General features: G+C 43.8%; 1 protein-coding gene across 7 annotated transcripts in view; it reads right to left on the bottom strand.

Moving 5' to 3' along the window:
• Window positions 1-14,687, bottom strand: part of MYOT (myotilin) — a 103,243-nt gene that overhangs the window by 48,414 nt on the left and 40,142 nt on the right. Inside the window, exon 1 of one of the 7 annotated variants that reach the window (XM_077326737.1) lies at window positions 13,780-13,798. The exons of the other annotated variants lie outside the window; for them this stretch is intronic. The gene's annotated coding sequence lies outside the window, so the exon portion shown is untranslated. Of the gene's footprint in view, window positions 1-13,779; window positions 13,799-14,687 lie in introns of those variants that run through there. 7 annotated transcript variants of the gene reach the window in all.

Raw genomic sequence — 14,687 nt, forward strand, 5'->3', positions numbered from 1 at the left:
ACTTAAAAATTTTACTTAGATTATTAAATTCTATGTTGAGGTTTTCAAAGGTAAATTTCTTGGGTTTGAATAAGCAGAAATGAATGGTGCTTTGGCATAGGCAGTATGATAGGGAGAGGTAATTCTGCTGCTCATTTCATTTTAGATCTCTGAAGACTGTCAGGTAAGTGCAACTTGCTTGCTTACAATGGATTAATATGGAGAATCTGTTAAATAAAAGTGACTTTTATTTAAAAAATAACATTAAATGTTTGTCAGCAACATAGTGACAATTTTAAGTATGTTTCAAGAAAGCTTTCACACACACAAAATTCCATTCATGGAAATGAGATTGTATCTTAAATACGATACCGAAAACAGCAAATTAACACATATGCATGATGTTGTCCAAAATAACAATGACATTTTGTGTATAAAATTTTGAACTTTGTGACCTCCAAACAAAAACATTCTGCCTTATCCCATCCCAACAGGACCTATGGGAGCATTGTTACTGGGCATGTGTTTATTTTTTCACTTTTGATTTTTAAAAATTCTCCTAAAGATTTTGTTAGAAGCAATTTATGTGGTGGATGATCAAATCTGTAAGATATTGCAATGCTAATACAGGAGCTTCATTACAGAATGAAAATTTAAAAAGCAAAACAGAGTAACATTAGTGAATCATTTGAGCCGCCCTGTAGGCAGCAACAGATAAAGAATAGAATTAAAATATTCTAACAGATAGGCTAGGCTAACTTGATGTTGTCAGACATTGGAAACTAAGCAAAGTTAGCTCAAGCTTGTATTTGGATAGGAAACCATCATGGAAGGCAGGCAATGGCAAACCACCTCTGAAAGTCTCTTGCCTTGATATGCGGTTACTTGTGACTTGACAGCAAAAGAGAGAGAAAGATTAAATGTTAGTTCTGAATGATCCCCATGTATATTGCACAGATGTAAAATGTGTGAGATCTGTGGCTGTGATACTTAAATATTTTAACGTTTGGTGGTTTTTAAAATCATCTTAGCTCAAAACACACAACAAAGCTACTAGGTTCTTATAGATCTTCTAAATGCTTTCTGCATGAAGAACAACTGCCATTTCTGAGATGGTGAAAACACTTATTCCATATTACAGAACAATACAACTTTGCCTTTATTTATGCTTCCAGAGACAAGCTTTGTTAGTCAGCTGCTCCTAAAAGACTAACACATGTATAGTGAAATGAACTTCCAAGCCAGAGTCTACTTCATAAGATGCATATTGCTTTGGGAAATTATGTGTCCACAGAATTTTGTTTCTTTGCACAATTACTGGACATCTGTTGCCCAGCTGGTATGTAAACAGTACCCGTTTAGAGACAATAAATTGTTAATCTATTTCTGGTTCTAGCTGCTTTAATGAAGAAGAATTTCCCAACACACATATTGTTGGGGAGCCCTCTAGTGGTAGGGATTTTCTGTTTGAAAGATCTATTTTATTTATTTACCACAGAGAAAACAACTAACAGCTTGGGTGCTTTATTTATTTACACAGACTGGGTGTTGATTGTGGTCTCCTTAGAAATATCTGGATCCTGGTGTTTGTCAGACTTTACTAATTCCTGGTTTTAGTTATAGTGTTTCCATTAGTCCTGCCCTCTATAGTAACGTATTTTCTCAGAAGAACTTAGGGCTTTTATGCACTGGTGTTTTTATTTGGTTTTACCATGCATTCACAGTGGGTGGAGTTTTTTAAATCTGCATTTCACCTTGCTTTCACTACACACATACATCAGGCTTTCTTTTTTCCTTCTGTGATGGATTTTCCTCCCTTCAGCACTCAGTTTGCTTTCTCTTCCCTCCCCCTCCATAAGTGGTGTTGTGGCAGTGTTCTTTCACGTTGCTCCCAAGGCAAAGGTAATGAGAAAACATAACAATTTCTCCCACCCCCTTTTCACCTCTTAGAGGCCACTCCACCACCACCGACACTGTAACATGTGGTTGGTCTCTTCTTATTGGTCAGTTTTGCATGGCATTTATTGTTGGGTACCCATATTTACTTTAGCAAAACTAACCTTGGCTTGCTATGACTCCTCTAATGTTACTCTGCTAATTAAAACTTTGGCATCTTGCCTCTGAATTCAGCACTCACCTCTAAGTTATTCTGTGTAAGCCAGCACCCACCTGAAACAGAAAGGGGCTGCAGAAGAGATTTCCAGTGCTATCAAGACAGAAAATGAACTGGAAGAATCATAAGTTTTTGATACAATTTGTGCAGTGGGTGGTCAGGCCAACTGAGAAAGTTTTGCAGAAGGGTGGCTAGAAGTGCCTTTGGATCCCTCATGCCCCAAGAATATACAGTGTTGCCCCCACACTTCATAGCCCAACACCTTTAACAGGAGGAGTCCTGACCCAGCAGGCAGGTTAGGGTGCAGCATGCTTACATGGGAGTAAGATCACAAAGGAGGACAGTAGCAGGTGGATAGGGGCATTGCTTGCTCCCTTCTGGGACTGCAGCCATGTCAGGAGTGTTTGTGGGCATATGATTTGGGGTGGTTCCACAGGTGTTGGGAATCCAGGAGGTGGGCAAATTGCTCAAGAATTGTATAGGATTTCAGAAGTCAGAAGGTGGATTTGGGGAACAAACTCTTCTGAATTCAATGGGGCTGACTTCCAAGGAAAGATGTGCATCACCATCACAAAACTGACCAATAAGGAGAGACCAACCAAATGGCTAAAAAAAAAAGTGCTGTGACTATATCTGCCTTTTCTCATTGGTATGCAGAATGCATACTCTGCAATTCCCAAGAGAAAATTGAATTTTTAAAAAAGGTGCTGAGTGTAGGCACAGGATTCAAATTAAAAGGATACCAACTTGAATTCAATGATAATTGGAAGTAAGCTGTGAATGCTGTAAAAGCCTTAATGGGCTAAAGTAGTGATCCCCAACCTGCGGGCCGTGGACCACATGTGGTCCATCGACTAATTGGAAGTGGGCCGCGAAGGACGCCATCTCCCCCCCCCCGGCCCTTTACTTCACCCCCCCCCCGGCCCTTTACAACACACTTCGGGTTCATTGTCTCCCATCACTCCCAGATGGGACTATCTCATTGCAGAGAAACAAGCTCAGGGTTCCCATTGATTTGTCATTGTCATGAGTTAAAATTTCCATGAAAATAAAATGTTCCTTATGTTCATTGTTGTGGCGTGTCTGTATCTTATTTTGACGGGATGTTTAAACATTACCATAGCGATCAGAGAGCGTTAGGGCAGTGGTTGAGAGTAGAGGAGTAAACTACCCCCCCACCGGGCCTCAGTAAAATTGTCAAGCGTTGAGTGGTCCCCGGTGATAAAAAGGTTGGGGACCACTGGGCTAAAGGCCCTTAAGCATTTCCTTTTCTCATATTTATTAGGTTGAAGTTTTTTCTGGATTGGAGAACTTTTTGTGGAAAGCAAACATTTTTAGGCCTCTTTTTCAATATAAAGAACAACACAGTAGGCAAATACCTTAATAGCTTAGTAACAGACAGCTAACTTCGCTACTGTTGTCTATATTTCTTTAAAAAGGGGCATGGAAAATAATGCTTTTGCTTTCTTTCAGACTAAGGAACAAAAGAAGATTGTAAGGGGGAATGGACTTTGCCAAATGAGCGGCATTTGTTAGGATCTGGAGACACTACATAAAAATAGGTATCTTTGCAGAGGAATACAGTTTCTTGAACATTGTATGGGTTGCACTGATTAGTAGAAGGAGGACTGAAGTGTAAGACAATGATTTGTTTAGTTAATTTGTTTATATACTGTTTTTCAACTAAAGAAGTTCACAAGGTGGTTAATAATGTAGTTGTCCAGCCAGTTCCTCCTCCTGCATTCAGTACTGATATGCTGTTGCACCTTGGTTGAGTATTTATTCTACTTGGTTACAAAAATATTTATATGTCTCACTTCTTTCTTGCAGAATTCAAGTTGGCTTACATCATAATGATTATTTAAAACATATAAAATATAAAAACAATAATGGTAAAAAGACATAAAAAGTCAGAATTCAGATTTTAAAATTTGACTTAAGGCTAGCAGGACCCCTCCCTAAAACATGCTAACAGCCCACAGGAGCCAAGTCTTTGGGATGGGAACAAGAGACCTTCCAGCCAAGAAAGATAAGCCTGATGTTCATGTGCCATGAAAGCAAGGTGAAATGCAGGAAGAAGAAAAAAACACCTACCAGGAATGCATTGTAAAAGCAAAGAAAAACAGCAGTGCATAAAAGTTCTTCTGGCCAGGCAGGAGCAATGAAGCTGTCACAATATCTAAAGATCTCAAGGGCAAAGCTATTTCAACTTGAACAGCCAGAAGCTATGAAGGAGAAAGATGGGCTGACTCTTCTCCCATGCTAGAGAGAGAGAGAGAGAGAGAGAGAGGAGTCTTAAGACTCCTCCTTAAGTTATTTACCAGATGATGAAAAGTTTTAGTGGCCCATTTCCATACATTAAGCCTCTATTAAAGACACAGGCCATTTTTTTCTCCCAAGATACTACAGGCTCATACTCAGCTCCTGAAGGAGGGAAGTCTTTTCTCTCAGGCGGCAGCTATCAAAAAACTCCTTTGCCATGTTATTGCCAGCAGAACCCCCACTAGGATTGATTCCTGAAGGGAAATTATTTGTTTAACTGATAGGGATGGAGGTGGTCATTCAGATACTTTGTGCCTAAGCCATTTAAGGTTTAGGCTTAAAGCAAAAACCAGCCTCTGAAGTGGGCCTAGAAACAGCGTGGGAACTAGTGTAGTTGGTCTATCACTGACCTAATATGATCACCCTGGCGTGTCCCCATAAGGACCCTAACTACCACATTTTTGAACAGTTGAAGATTCTGAACAATCTTCAAGAGCAGCCACACACAGAATGTATTACAGTAATCAAGTCTAGATGCTGCTAAGGAAGACACGTATTTGTGACTTTTAAATGTTCACTTTCTCCAGGAAAGCTTGATGCTGGTGAACCTGCCTTGATGAGTAAAGATGTTCTGGGACATTTCTGATCTTTCAGTGCCTAAGACAGTGTTGAATCTAGAAGTACACTAAGGTGACCAGATTTTAAAAATGGTAAAGTGGCACACGAGGGGGGGGCATGGGTGGGCAGGTTTTGCTGGCGGGGCATCCTCTGCCACCCCCCAGGTCCCGCATTATCATTTAAAAAATCTTGGCCATTCTGGAGCCATGGGCTGCCTGGAGCATCCTGGGGGGCAGGGCTCCTCCCCTGGGCTGCTTGGCATGAGCGATCCAGCAGGCAGGGCTGCCGTCCGTCCTCACCCAGACCCGTGTTACCAGCGTGGTCCTGCTCTGGCTGGGCTTACTTGGACTGACGCAGCCAGCATGCAGGGAAGGCCAGGCACACATGCTCCAGTCCAGCGCCGCTCCTCTCGCCTCAAGAAGAAGGGCTGGATCGAGGCGTAGCTAAGTGGAGGCCTCAGGAAGGGGCGGCTGCAAGCGGTGGGCCCCGGCGCCCCATCACAGAGATGCTGCCACCACGCACTGGATCTGCGGCATCCTCCGCGCAAGGAGCTGCCACTGCAGGAAGCCACAATGCGCCACCACTGCTCACCTGACCCTCAGAACTGCTCTCCAGGGCCCCGCAGCCACCATCACCAGCCTGTCTCCACAGCTGGCAGGAATGGCGGTGCTGCACAAGCCCCACCCTGGAGCCCAGGTGCCTGATGTCACACGGGGAGCTTCGTGGTGACACTGCTGCTGTGCGGGGGCCTCCTGAGCCCGGCCCGTCTGCTGGGCTGCCGTGCGTCCCCCCCCATTAATAATAATTTTAAAATTTGGGACATTTGGGGAACAGTGTGGGACGCGGGGTGGATGCTGCAAAGGTGGGACTGTCTCGTCAAAGGCGGTACGCCTGGTCACCATAAAGTACACCCAAGTTGTGCTCCTCATCTTTCAGAAGGGCTACAATCCCATTTAACATTAAAAAAAACATTCCTGGATTCCCTTTAGTTTTCCAGTTCTAGTACTTCTGTCTTGCTGGGATTAAGCTTCAATTTATTAACCCTCATCCATTAATTTGCTGTTTCTAGACATTGGTTTAATGCTTTCATTTCCTCCCTGGATTATGATGGGGACTTGGGGAGAGAGAGAGAGACATTCATTCCACACAGGTTGGATAATATACTTTCAGTGCATTTTAGAAGCAGATTTTCCCGTTCTGCACCAGAAAACCCAGCTGCAAAAACAAACTGAAAGTATATTATCCAATGTGCGTGGAATGAGACAGAGATGGCACCCTGTCATTTCAATAGTGATGGAATTTGTGCTCCAGATCTCCAGTGGAACTCTTCCAGTTGTTTCATTTACATGTTAAAAAGTACTGAGTCTTGTCATGACCCATAACCCAATGACTGTGTGTTGACCTTTCTGATACCTGTATGCCATGAAGAAATTGAACTACAACAATACTGAGTTTCCCAGACTCAGCCTAGCTAAGCTGGTATCTTTAGAAGGGGTTTGACTGTAGTCTCTTTTCATACTGCAGGTGTGTGACTTCCAGTAGTGAATAATTAATAATTAATATTGTCCTGTTTGGCAATCATTCTCAGTACAATTTCATACAGAATCAGTTTAAGGGACAGATGGGAGGCTTCAAATAGCATTACGCCAGCAAAATGCCGTAGCATTAAAAATTATCATGCCTCTGGCTATTCCTCACCTTCTGGCTCTCTTGCTTTCGTCTGCCACCTTCTTACGCTTCTTAAACTCTGCAAGCACCGCTTGAAATGGCGGAAGAGAGCAACCTGCTTTACACATGACTCTCTTCCACCTATCAATCAAGCCAGGCAGCCAGTCCCCTTTCACAATGATTTAAAGGGCCTGCGATGCCTGCTGATTTTTTTTTTAAGTAAAACTTCTCCATTGAAACACCTGTGCATTTAATCATAGCTGCATAATGTTTTTATAATGCACCCCTTACGGAATCATGAGTCTGGAATATTTTAAAAAATTATCTCATTCCTGATTTGGGGGGGGGAGACTTTAGAAAGGTATGGTTTGTATGACAACTTTGAAGAAAATTTATTTTCGGCTTTGCTTGCATGACTGAACACCTATTCATTGCTGCAGGCAGTTTGCTCTAACCCTCCCCCCCCCAAAAAAAATCCTGTCCCCGGGAGAAGGGAGAGGGAGGCGGGTGTGACGGCAGGACTACATTGCCTCCATACATTTCCTTAGCGTGTGGCCTGCTGGTTGCTCTCCTGTAGCTCGTGCTACCTAGGTTGGGGAATCCACTTTATGCAATTTCCCCAACTACTGCATTAAAATGGCGGATGTTGCTTGAGGTTTGCTGGATGGACATGGGAGGTTGGTGACATCATGCAAAATGCTAAAATTATGGTGTCTTCATAAGGTAGGCATTTCACTATATTTATCAGGTGTGGAATTGCCCCAAGTATCTTGCATTTAGAGTCCTGCATACTCCTCATTGGAAGAAAATTGGTATTTTTGTCTCTTTTCCTTTTGAGAGAGATTTTACAAAGGCTGAAACAGTAGACAAAACTATTTAGAGAGCTTCAATAAATCATTACATTGCTTGACACTTTTTGCAATTCAATCAGTTGTTCACCTGCTGCACTTAATAATTTTTCAAAATCATATCAGAGCAGCTGCAGAATGCATTTTCCTCATCAGTTACAGTGTCTCTCGGGTACCTGGATTAGAGGGCCAGGTTGGATGGCATCACCACCATGAAGACTGGGTCCCAGCACTTCACTATTTAGAAATTAAACTCTAGAGCAAGGCATAGCAATAGAAGACAGTTCCCAAAAGTTACCTGGTAAGTCAAGACCATATTGCCCTCTCCTATTTCTGTTTTCACATCTTTGACAGCTGTCCCTTGCATGATGCTAGCTGCTCTATATCTTTGCTGCCATCCTTGCAATTGGTCTGTGTTCATCTGGGCTGCTAATGGGGACTAAACCCATGGAGACGGGCCAAAGAATTCATGGGATTTGTTATCATAGATATTTGAGTTGGGTTTGAGTGGCTGGGGTAGGAACAGGGGGAATCTTTGTTTGGTGGTGGCTCTTGGCAGCCCTGTTGCTAATGAGAGTTGGTGGTTTCCCCAAGGATGTAAGGAGAAGCCCTGGAACATAGTTGCTTCTAGATAGTATTGCCTCAAATTAGGAACACAAGTGAGGAGAGAATGCCAAGACACTTGTATCCATAGGCTATAAAAAGTTCAACATTCCGTCAGCACAGCTCTCCATTACGCTTGTTCTGCAGGCAGGCAGAACAAAGCCAACTGCAGGAAGCTATAAAATGGAGGATATAAAAATTAACCCAGGATTTGGTTTTGAATAATTTTGGGATGCACATTTGTTTTCCTTTGTACATCTGTATGGCTAACGCTTAAGGCAGTCTTTCTCAGCTTTTTTATTATTGAGAAACCCCTGAAACATTCTCTGGCTTCCCAGAAGTGGTGCAATTGTGCAGAATATGGTTGAGAAGCATAGCTGTGTACATGCCCACCAGGGCCCCCTCCTCTTCCCACTCCCTCCAAGCCCACCATTCACCTTTTTTTTTTTTTGCGGGGGGTCAACATGACCGTATAGTCATATCACTCAAATGTTTAACAAATTAAAATATAGATGTTCCTGAATATTATAAATACTAGTATCAAAGCCCGTTTTAAAAATGGTCTTTGAAAGGGGCAGCTGGCACGAGGGTGTGAGAGGGTGGCCAGGGCTCTCTTTGGCCCGCAAAGCCAGCTAAAGGGAGTGAGAAGCTCCCCCTCAGTGGTGGTAGCTCTGCTGCAAGAGGTTCCCTTTGGGCCAGGAAGCGCTGTCGCTGCGGCAAGAGTGCTTTCTGGGCTAAAGGAAGTAGGAAGCTCCCCCCCTGTGGTGGCAACAGGGCTTTGTGGCTCACAGGGAGCCTCCAAACTCCCCCCCCCAGCTTCCTCCCAGCAGGAGTGTATGTGTGGGCTGCAAAGCCCTGTTGCTGCCTGTCTCCTCGTGGGCAACAATGGAGGCTGCAGCCACAAGGCTTCTAGCAGGCAAGGAGGAAGAGTGGGAGCTGGAGAGGGAGGGCCAATCAGGGTGGACCCGGATGGACAGGGCCCTGGACAGTCTCCTCCCAGGAGGCTGTTTCCCAAATATATAAGGGAGCAAAATAGTGTTAAGGTTTCCAATTATTACTGCTATTGCTACAGTCACAGCAGTGTCCCTATTAACAATTCTCTATCTAGGTTTATGCTCAATTATGTATTTCTGTGTTTAATACAGCATACTTTTTGGAACTTGCAGGGGAAGACAAGTGTATCACCAGATGCAGAGGCTAAATTTAACTGGAGGGAAGGACACTACCCCCCTAGTCCACACATCTGAACTGCATAGCTTGGATGGACTCTTCTGTAAGGACCGATGTGTCACTCAAGGAGATGGTAAAAGAGCTATGATGATTGTCGATGATTCACATTTTTCTATTTTAGGACAACATGGTCCTTTTCTGCTTTATGTACAGCTCTGCAGCATTTGATAAAAACACTAGGTGATGAACTTTCCTACTGTACTAAGTCTTCTAGCTTCTGTAGCACAGATAGCATTCAGCATATATTGGCAACACTCTCATATGGCAAAATTACCCATTTAAAGTAAGAGAAAACATAAAATTTCTAGTTATTATTATTATTGTTGTTATTGTTACAATTACTTCTATGTTATGGATTGTTTCATGCATTGTTTATATGTTTTATGTAAACCGCCCTGAGCCTCCAGAGAGGGTGGTACATTAAATAAACAAACAGACAGACAGATATCTAAGCCCTCAGAGATGAATGGGAATATTCCAGAGTACAGGCAAACTTTTCCTTCTGGGACCCAGCAATGGAATTTTCTTTGGTGAGGATCCATCTATTAATCTGAATTTTAAAAAAAATATTGCTATTCTGCCCAAATTTACATGCCCAGCTGTTAGTCCCTGTTATCCTAATTTGGACCCACTATTTTATATACAGCTAAGCAGACCAATGGCACATATTAACACATTAAACTGTAATATTTTTATTGCAGTTACTTCATCCATGATTTCTGTCTGAATCATACCTTGTAGCAAATAAAGACTTCCAAGAGACAGGATTAAAGCCATGTAGGGCTTGCCGAAGAAGCATTAGTTCACATTGTATCTAGAAGCAGTTTGGAAACCAGAATCACTTCTTCAATAGAATTTTATAAATGTGGCTTCCAGGAGCTCCCATTTGCTAAGTGAGCACATTGCACTTGTGGCTTCCGTGAAAACCTCAAGGGTGACTCTACATGCAGCACATTGCAGTAACTCTATCCGGCTCGCGCAGAACTGAAAAGGGCTGGATGTGAAGGAAATGCACGTAATCATTCTACCAAGTGCAAAAAGGAGACATTTTGGACATTGAGGATTTTTGACCAAAACAGACCTTCCCAAAGCCACTAATCTGCTAATCTGAAAAATAGATTTTAAAAATAGCGATTAATCTGAAAAATAGATTTCAAAAAGACAATGGAAAAAAAGGGAAGGGGAGTAGAAAGTGAGCCTGGGTTAGGGGTTGTTGGGTGTTTTTGCAATGCATCCAAGTGTCAGTAGCATGCCACAAGTTCGAACCCAAGCCCCAGACCAGGGTCAATAATAACTCCCAGGGAGGAGACAAAGCTGCAGCCACAGAAGGTAACCTCTCCAACCCCCTTGTTTAGAAGAAAGGCAAGGTACTAAAAAGGTACTAAAAAAGAAAGCGAGAAAGCAAGTTATCCTTGGTGGCAAAAATACGGCTGGTCTCCAATCCCCCACTGCCAGTGTAGTGGCTGGCAGGCAGGCAGCTTGCAGGAATTCTGGAAAAATACATTCGAGCCACAAGAGGTGTGATAAATGGAGTGCTACCATAAATGGAGTGCACATGGTTTGCAAGCTGCAGCAAATGCCCAGCTAGGAGGATTGGTGGCAAATGCAAGATTCCCCTTGGCAGACACCCCCCCCCCCATGGATGAAGCCCTGCCGATGCAGGGAAGGGCTCTCAGTGTGCCCAAGCATGCCTGGCGCGCCTTCTTTCAGAGTCCCCGAGGCTTCCCCGGGCAAGGGGGGGGGCGTGGAACCATGTTCTCCCATTCACCTGAGGAAGCCTCGGAGAGTCGGAAGAAGGGCGCACTGGGCATTCTCAGGCTCAGCGGGAACCCTTGATGGACCCTCCTTGACCGCCCGTTGCCTGAATCTCTGCTGAAGCATGGAAGGGCTCCTTCTGGGCCTCAAAACACCTGGTGTGCCCTCTCTCTGATTCTCTGAGGCTGCTTGGGGCTGGGGAAGGCAGCTCCGTCGCCCCTCCCTCCCAAAGCTTCCTCCTCTCCCCCAAAGTGGCACGCATTTTCCGGCTTGGGGAAGACTTTGCTGGGCCAGGGAAGTCTTCTCCATGGTCCCCCCTCCCCCACAACACAGTGGATGCTGCAGTGGCTCTGGGAGGCGATGGGAAGGCTGGCCAGACCAAGGGAGAAGGGAAAGCCCCCCATCCTCCTGCCAGCTTCCCATTTGGCTGGGCAGCCCAAGGAGGAAGGGAAAGCCTCCTGTCTTCCCACTGGCTTCCCATTGGGCCAGGCAGCCCAAGGGGAAAAGGAAAGCCCTCTGCCCTCCCTCCGGCTTCCCGTTGGGCCGGCAGCCCAAGGGGGAAGGGAAAGCCCCCCACCCTCCCACTGGCTTCCCATTGGGCCAGGCAGCCCAAGGGGGAAGGGAAAGCCCCCCATCCTCCCACTGGCTTCCTGTTGGGCTAGGCAGCCCAAGGAGGAAGGGAAAGCCCCCCCTCTCGCTGGCTTCCCTTTGGGCTGGGAAGCCAATGGAAATGGGTGCCCCACCCCCAGGGCACTTACATGTTTTCTGGGGACCGTCCAGGGGAAAACTTCCGGCAATTCTGGCAGAGAGCCCCTGGCCGGTTGGGTGGACTGGCGTGGGCTCTGCCTCAGACATGCCATGCCCACTCTCTGCCCACGTAGCCCTTAGTGAATTATTTTAATAGCGAAGTGCTGTCAACAGATGTATAGTGTAGTTTGGAAAATATTACACATCTCTACTCAGTGTATATTTGTGGTAGTCTACAGTTCCTACCATAAATGATTTTATATCTGCCTACAAAGTGTTGCATTCTGCTTTTGCCTCTGGGTAGTAGCAACCCTGGACTTCCTTAGTGGTCTCCCATCCCATTGCTGAGCAAGGCCAACTCTATTTTGTTTCCTGAAGAAAACAACAACTTCATAATGTGGGCTGGATGTGATCATATTTCTGCTGAGTTCCTTCCCCTCCCCCGACTGTCCTTCCCAGGCTCCACCCCAGATCTCCAGGAATTTCTTAACCCAGGCTTGGCAACTCTTCCCCCAAAGTCTCCATCTTTGGGAAGCTGGAAAAGCTTTCTCCTGCTTGCTCCCAGCCATGGGATTTTCCAATATTTGCTTCCCTCTCTTTCCCCATCTGTCTTTCTCCCCAGTGAAGACCCAAAGTGGCTTTTACAAAGAACTTATATATTTTTTCCAGATTAATATATGGCCGCTGCATAACAACCAAACAAGAAGTGTAGCGAATATAGTGTGTTTTGAATTTGCAGGAGACCCAGCACCAGGAGAGAGGTGTGTGTTTGCATGTGTGTCCAAGCCTTCTGTAAGTAAGTCTATGACCTTGCAATCTCTGCTCTCTGACAAAGACCCAGAGGTAACCAGTATAGTCACCAGAGTCTTAACTAAGATGCTTTTATAATATGCTGCCTATTTTGTATTTTATCTTTTATAGTTTATCTAATCATTTTAAGATCTGTTCGGTTATGTAACCCCATGGCCTATTTTATTATTTTGTTGAAATGTTAAGCCCTATTTCTATATGTTTTATACATATTTTATGCCAATAAAAGGTTACTGACTGACTGACTGGCATGTGTGTCGGGGGAGATCTAGGTATGTTGCCTGTGATCCTAAAGTTTATAAACTACCGATCTAGCACATCAGATTTATTTATCAGCTACCATTTTGCTTATTCGTTAAGACAACATGAATTTTAAAATGTATTTCAGAATACTAAATCCACAAAAGAACACTTCCAAAATCCAAATAACCTTAAAGACAATGTTATTATTTACAAAAGAGGTGTTACAAATTATGGGGTAAAAATGTGATCTCCCTGTTACATGAAGCTGAAGAATTATTTACAAATGGGTTGATGGGCTGATATGTTTGGTAAGTCTTATCCCATTGTAAATTCTTCATCCATGGAGTGCCTCAAAATATAGAAGCAAACTTGTAAAGCATAATGAGAAGTTTTGATAGCAAGTGGATGTGGATTTTCTGGTTTAATTGAATAGCAATGGTCTGTATTCTTGCCAAACAACCCATCTGTTGTGTTGGGATGCCCAGGCTATGGACCCCCTCTGTCTGTGGGATGTGTTGCACAATCCACCTTCGGAAACCTGATCTGATTAATTTCTAATTTTAACTGCATGTGTCGCATTCAATATAGAAGCAGCTGATGGTGTATAAATCTACAGGCCTGTCAAGCAGCTCAAGTGCATTGCTAAAGCAAATGTATTTTTTTCAGCACAAATGCAAGCTGGAAAGCAGTGCTTTGCTTTTTAAAACTTGCTGCTATTGCATTTCAACGAGCAGAAATGAGCACAACAACCTCCATATACACAAATGGTGTGTAACATCGAAAAGTCCTGGGATTTAATGGCAGGGTATAAATTACAAAAAGACATGATTGATATACTCTCTTTCTCTCATTCTCTTTTTAAAAAGCTTTCACCCCATGGTTAAATGACATGCTATTACCTACCTGTTCGTGTTTTTATAAGCAGTTAAAAAAATCATTCTGGTCATACACCCTTTCTTTCGGGAAGGATTCTACAGTACAAATCTGACTGGCTGCGAGAGATTCATCAATCACAAATCACACCGCAAAAGTTTTCAAAGAGACTAATCTGAGACTAAGCTGCTGGTGGACCCCTTGAGCTACTGGGTGTAATCGCTTAGGGATAAACTGAGGAAGTGACCTCAGGGTGTGCTCAGATTTCTGTCTTTTTTGGTCGGCTGACTCAAGATTACTAGGTAGAACAGCAGACCTCAGACTGTCGGTGCCAGAAGGTGTTAGTTGAGAAAACTCATATACTCAACTCTTGGTGACAAGATGGCCAGTCAACAAAATATATGACATCAATACATGCAGTAAGACCAGCTAAGATACTATATATTGCTGTCTAATAGAAATTGCCTAAATGAGAAAAGTATTCCTGTATTTAATTGCATTTTCCAGTAGATGCACAAACTTCTGCATTTCAGGATAAAAGGTTACATCTCTTTTGGGTAAAATACAGCCAGTAAGTAATTGATGTGAATTTTTATTTTCAAAATAACTTGTATGTGAAATTGGTAATGGAAAATGTCACACAGTACCACCATGTTTAATGATACCACTGAAGTTTAATGATAAATATGAAGCATTTAATGCCTATAAACATACAGGAAGTGCCCCGAGGGATCAGACTGTATGTCCCTTAATACAGTTTCCAATTTCACACAACAGCCAATCATATGTCCACTAGAACGCACAAAGACCTAAACATTCCCTTTTACTTGTGTCAGCAAATAGCGGCCGCGATTGAGCGCGGCCGCCGTTGACGCGGCGGTGGCGCCCGGGAGCGGCGCGGGCCTCGGCCGCGTCATCGGGGTGCGCCGCGGCGCGCC

This window comes from Paroedura picta, chromosome 3 (genome assembly GCF_049243985.1).
Source record: "Paroedura picta isolate Pp20150507F chromosome 3, Ppicta_v3.0, whole genome shotgun sequence".
Classification (NCBI taxonomy): domain Eukaryota; kingdom Metazoa; phylum Chordata; class Lepidosauria; order Squamata; family Gekkonidae; genus Paroedura; species Paroedura picta.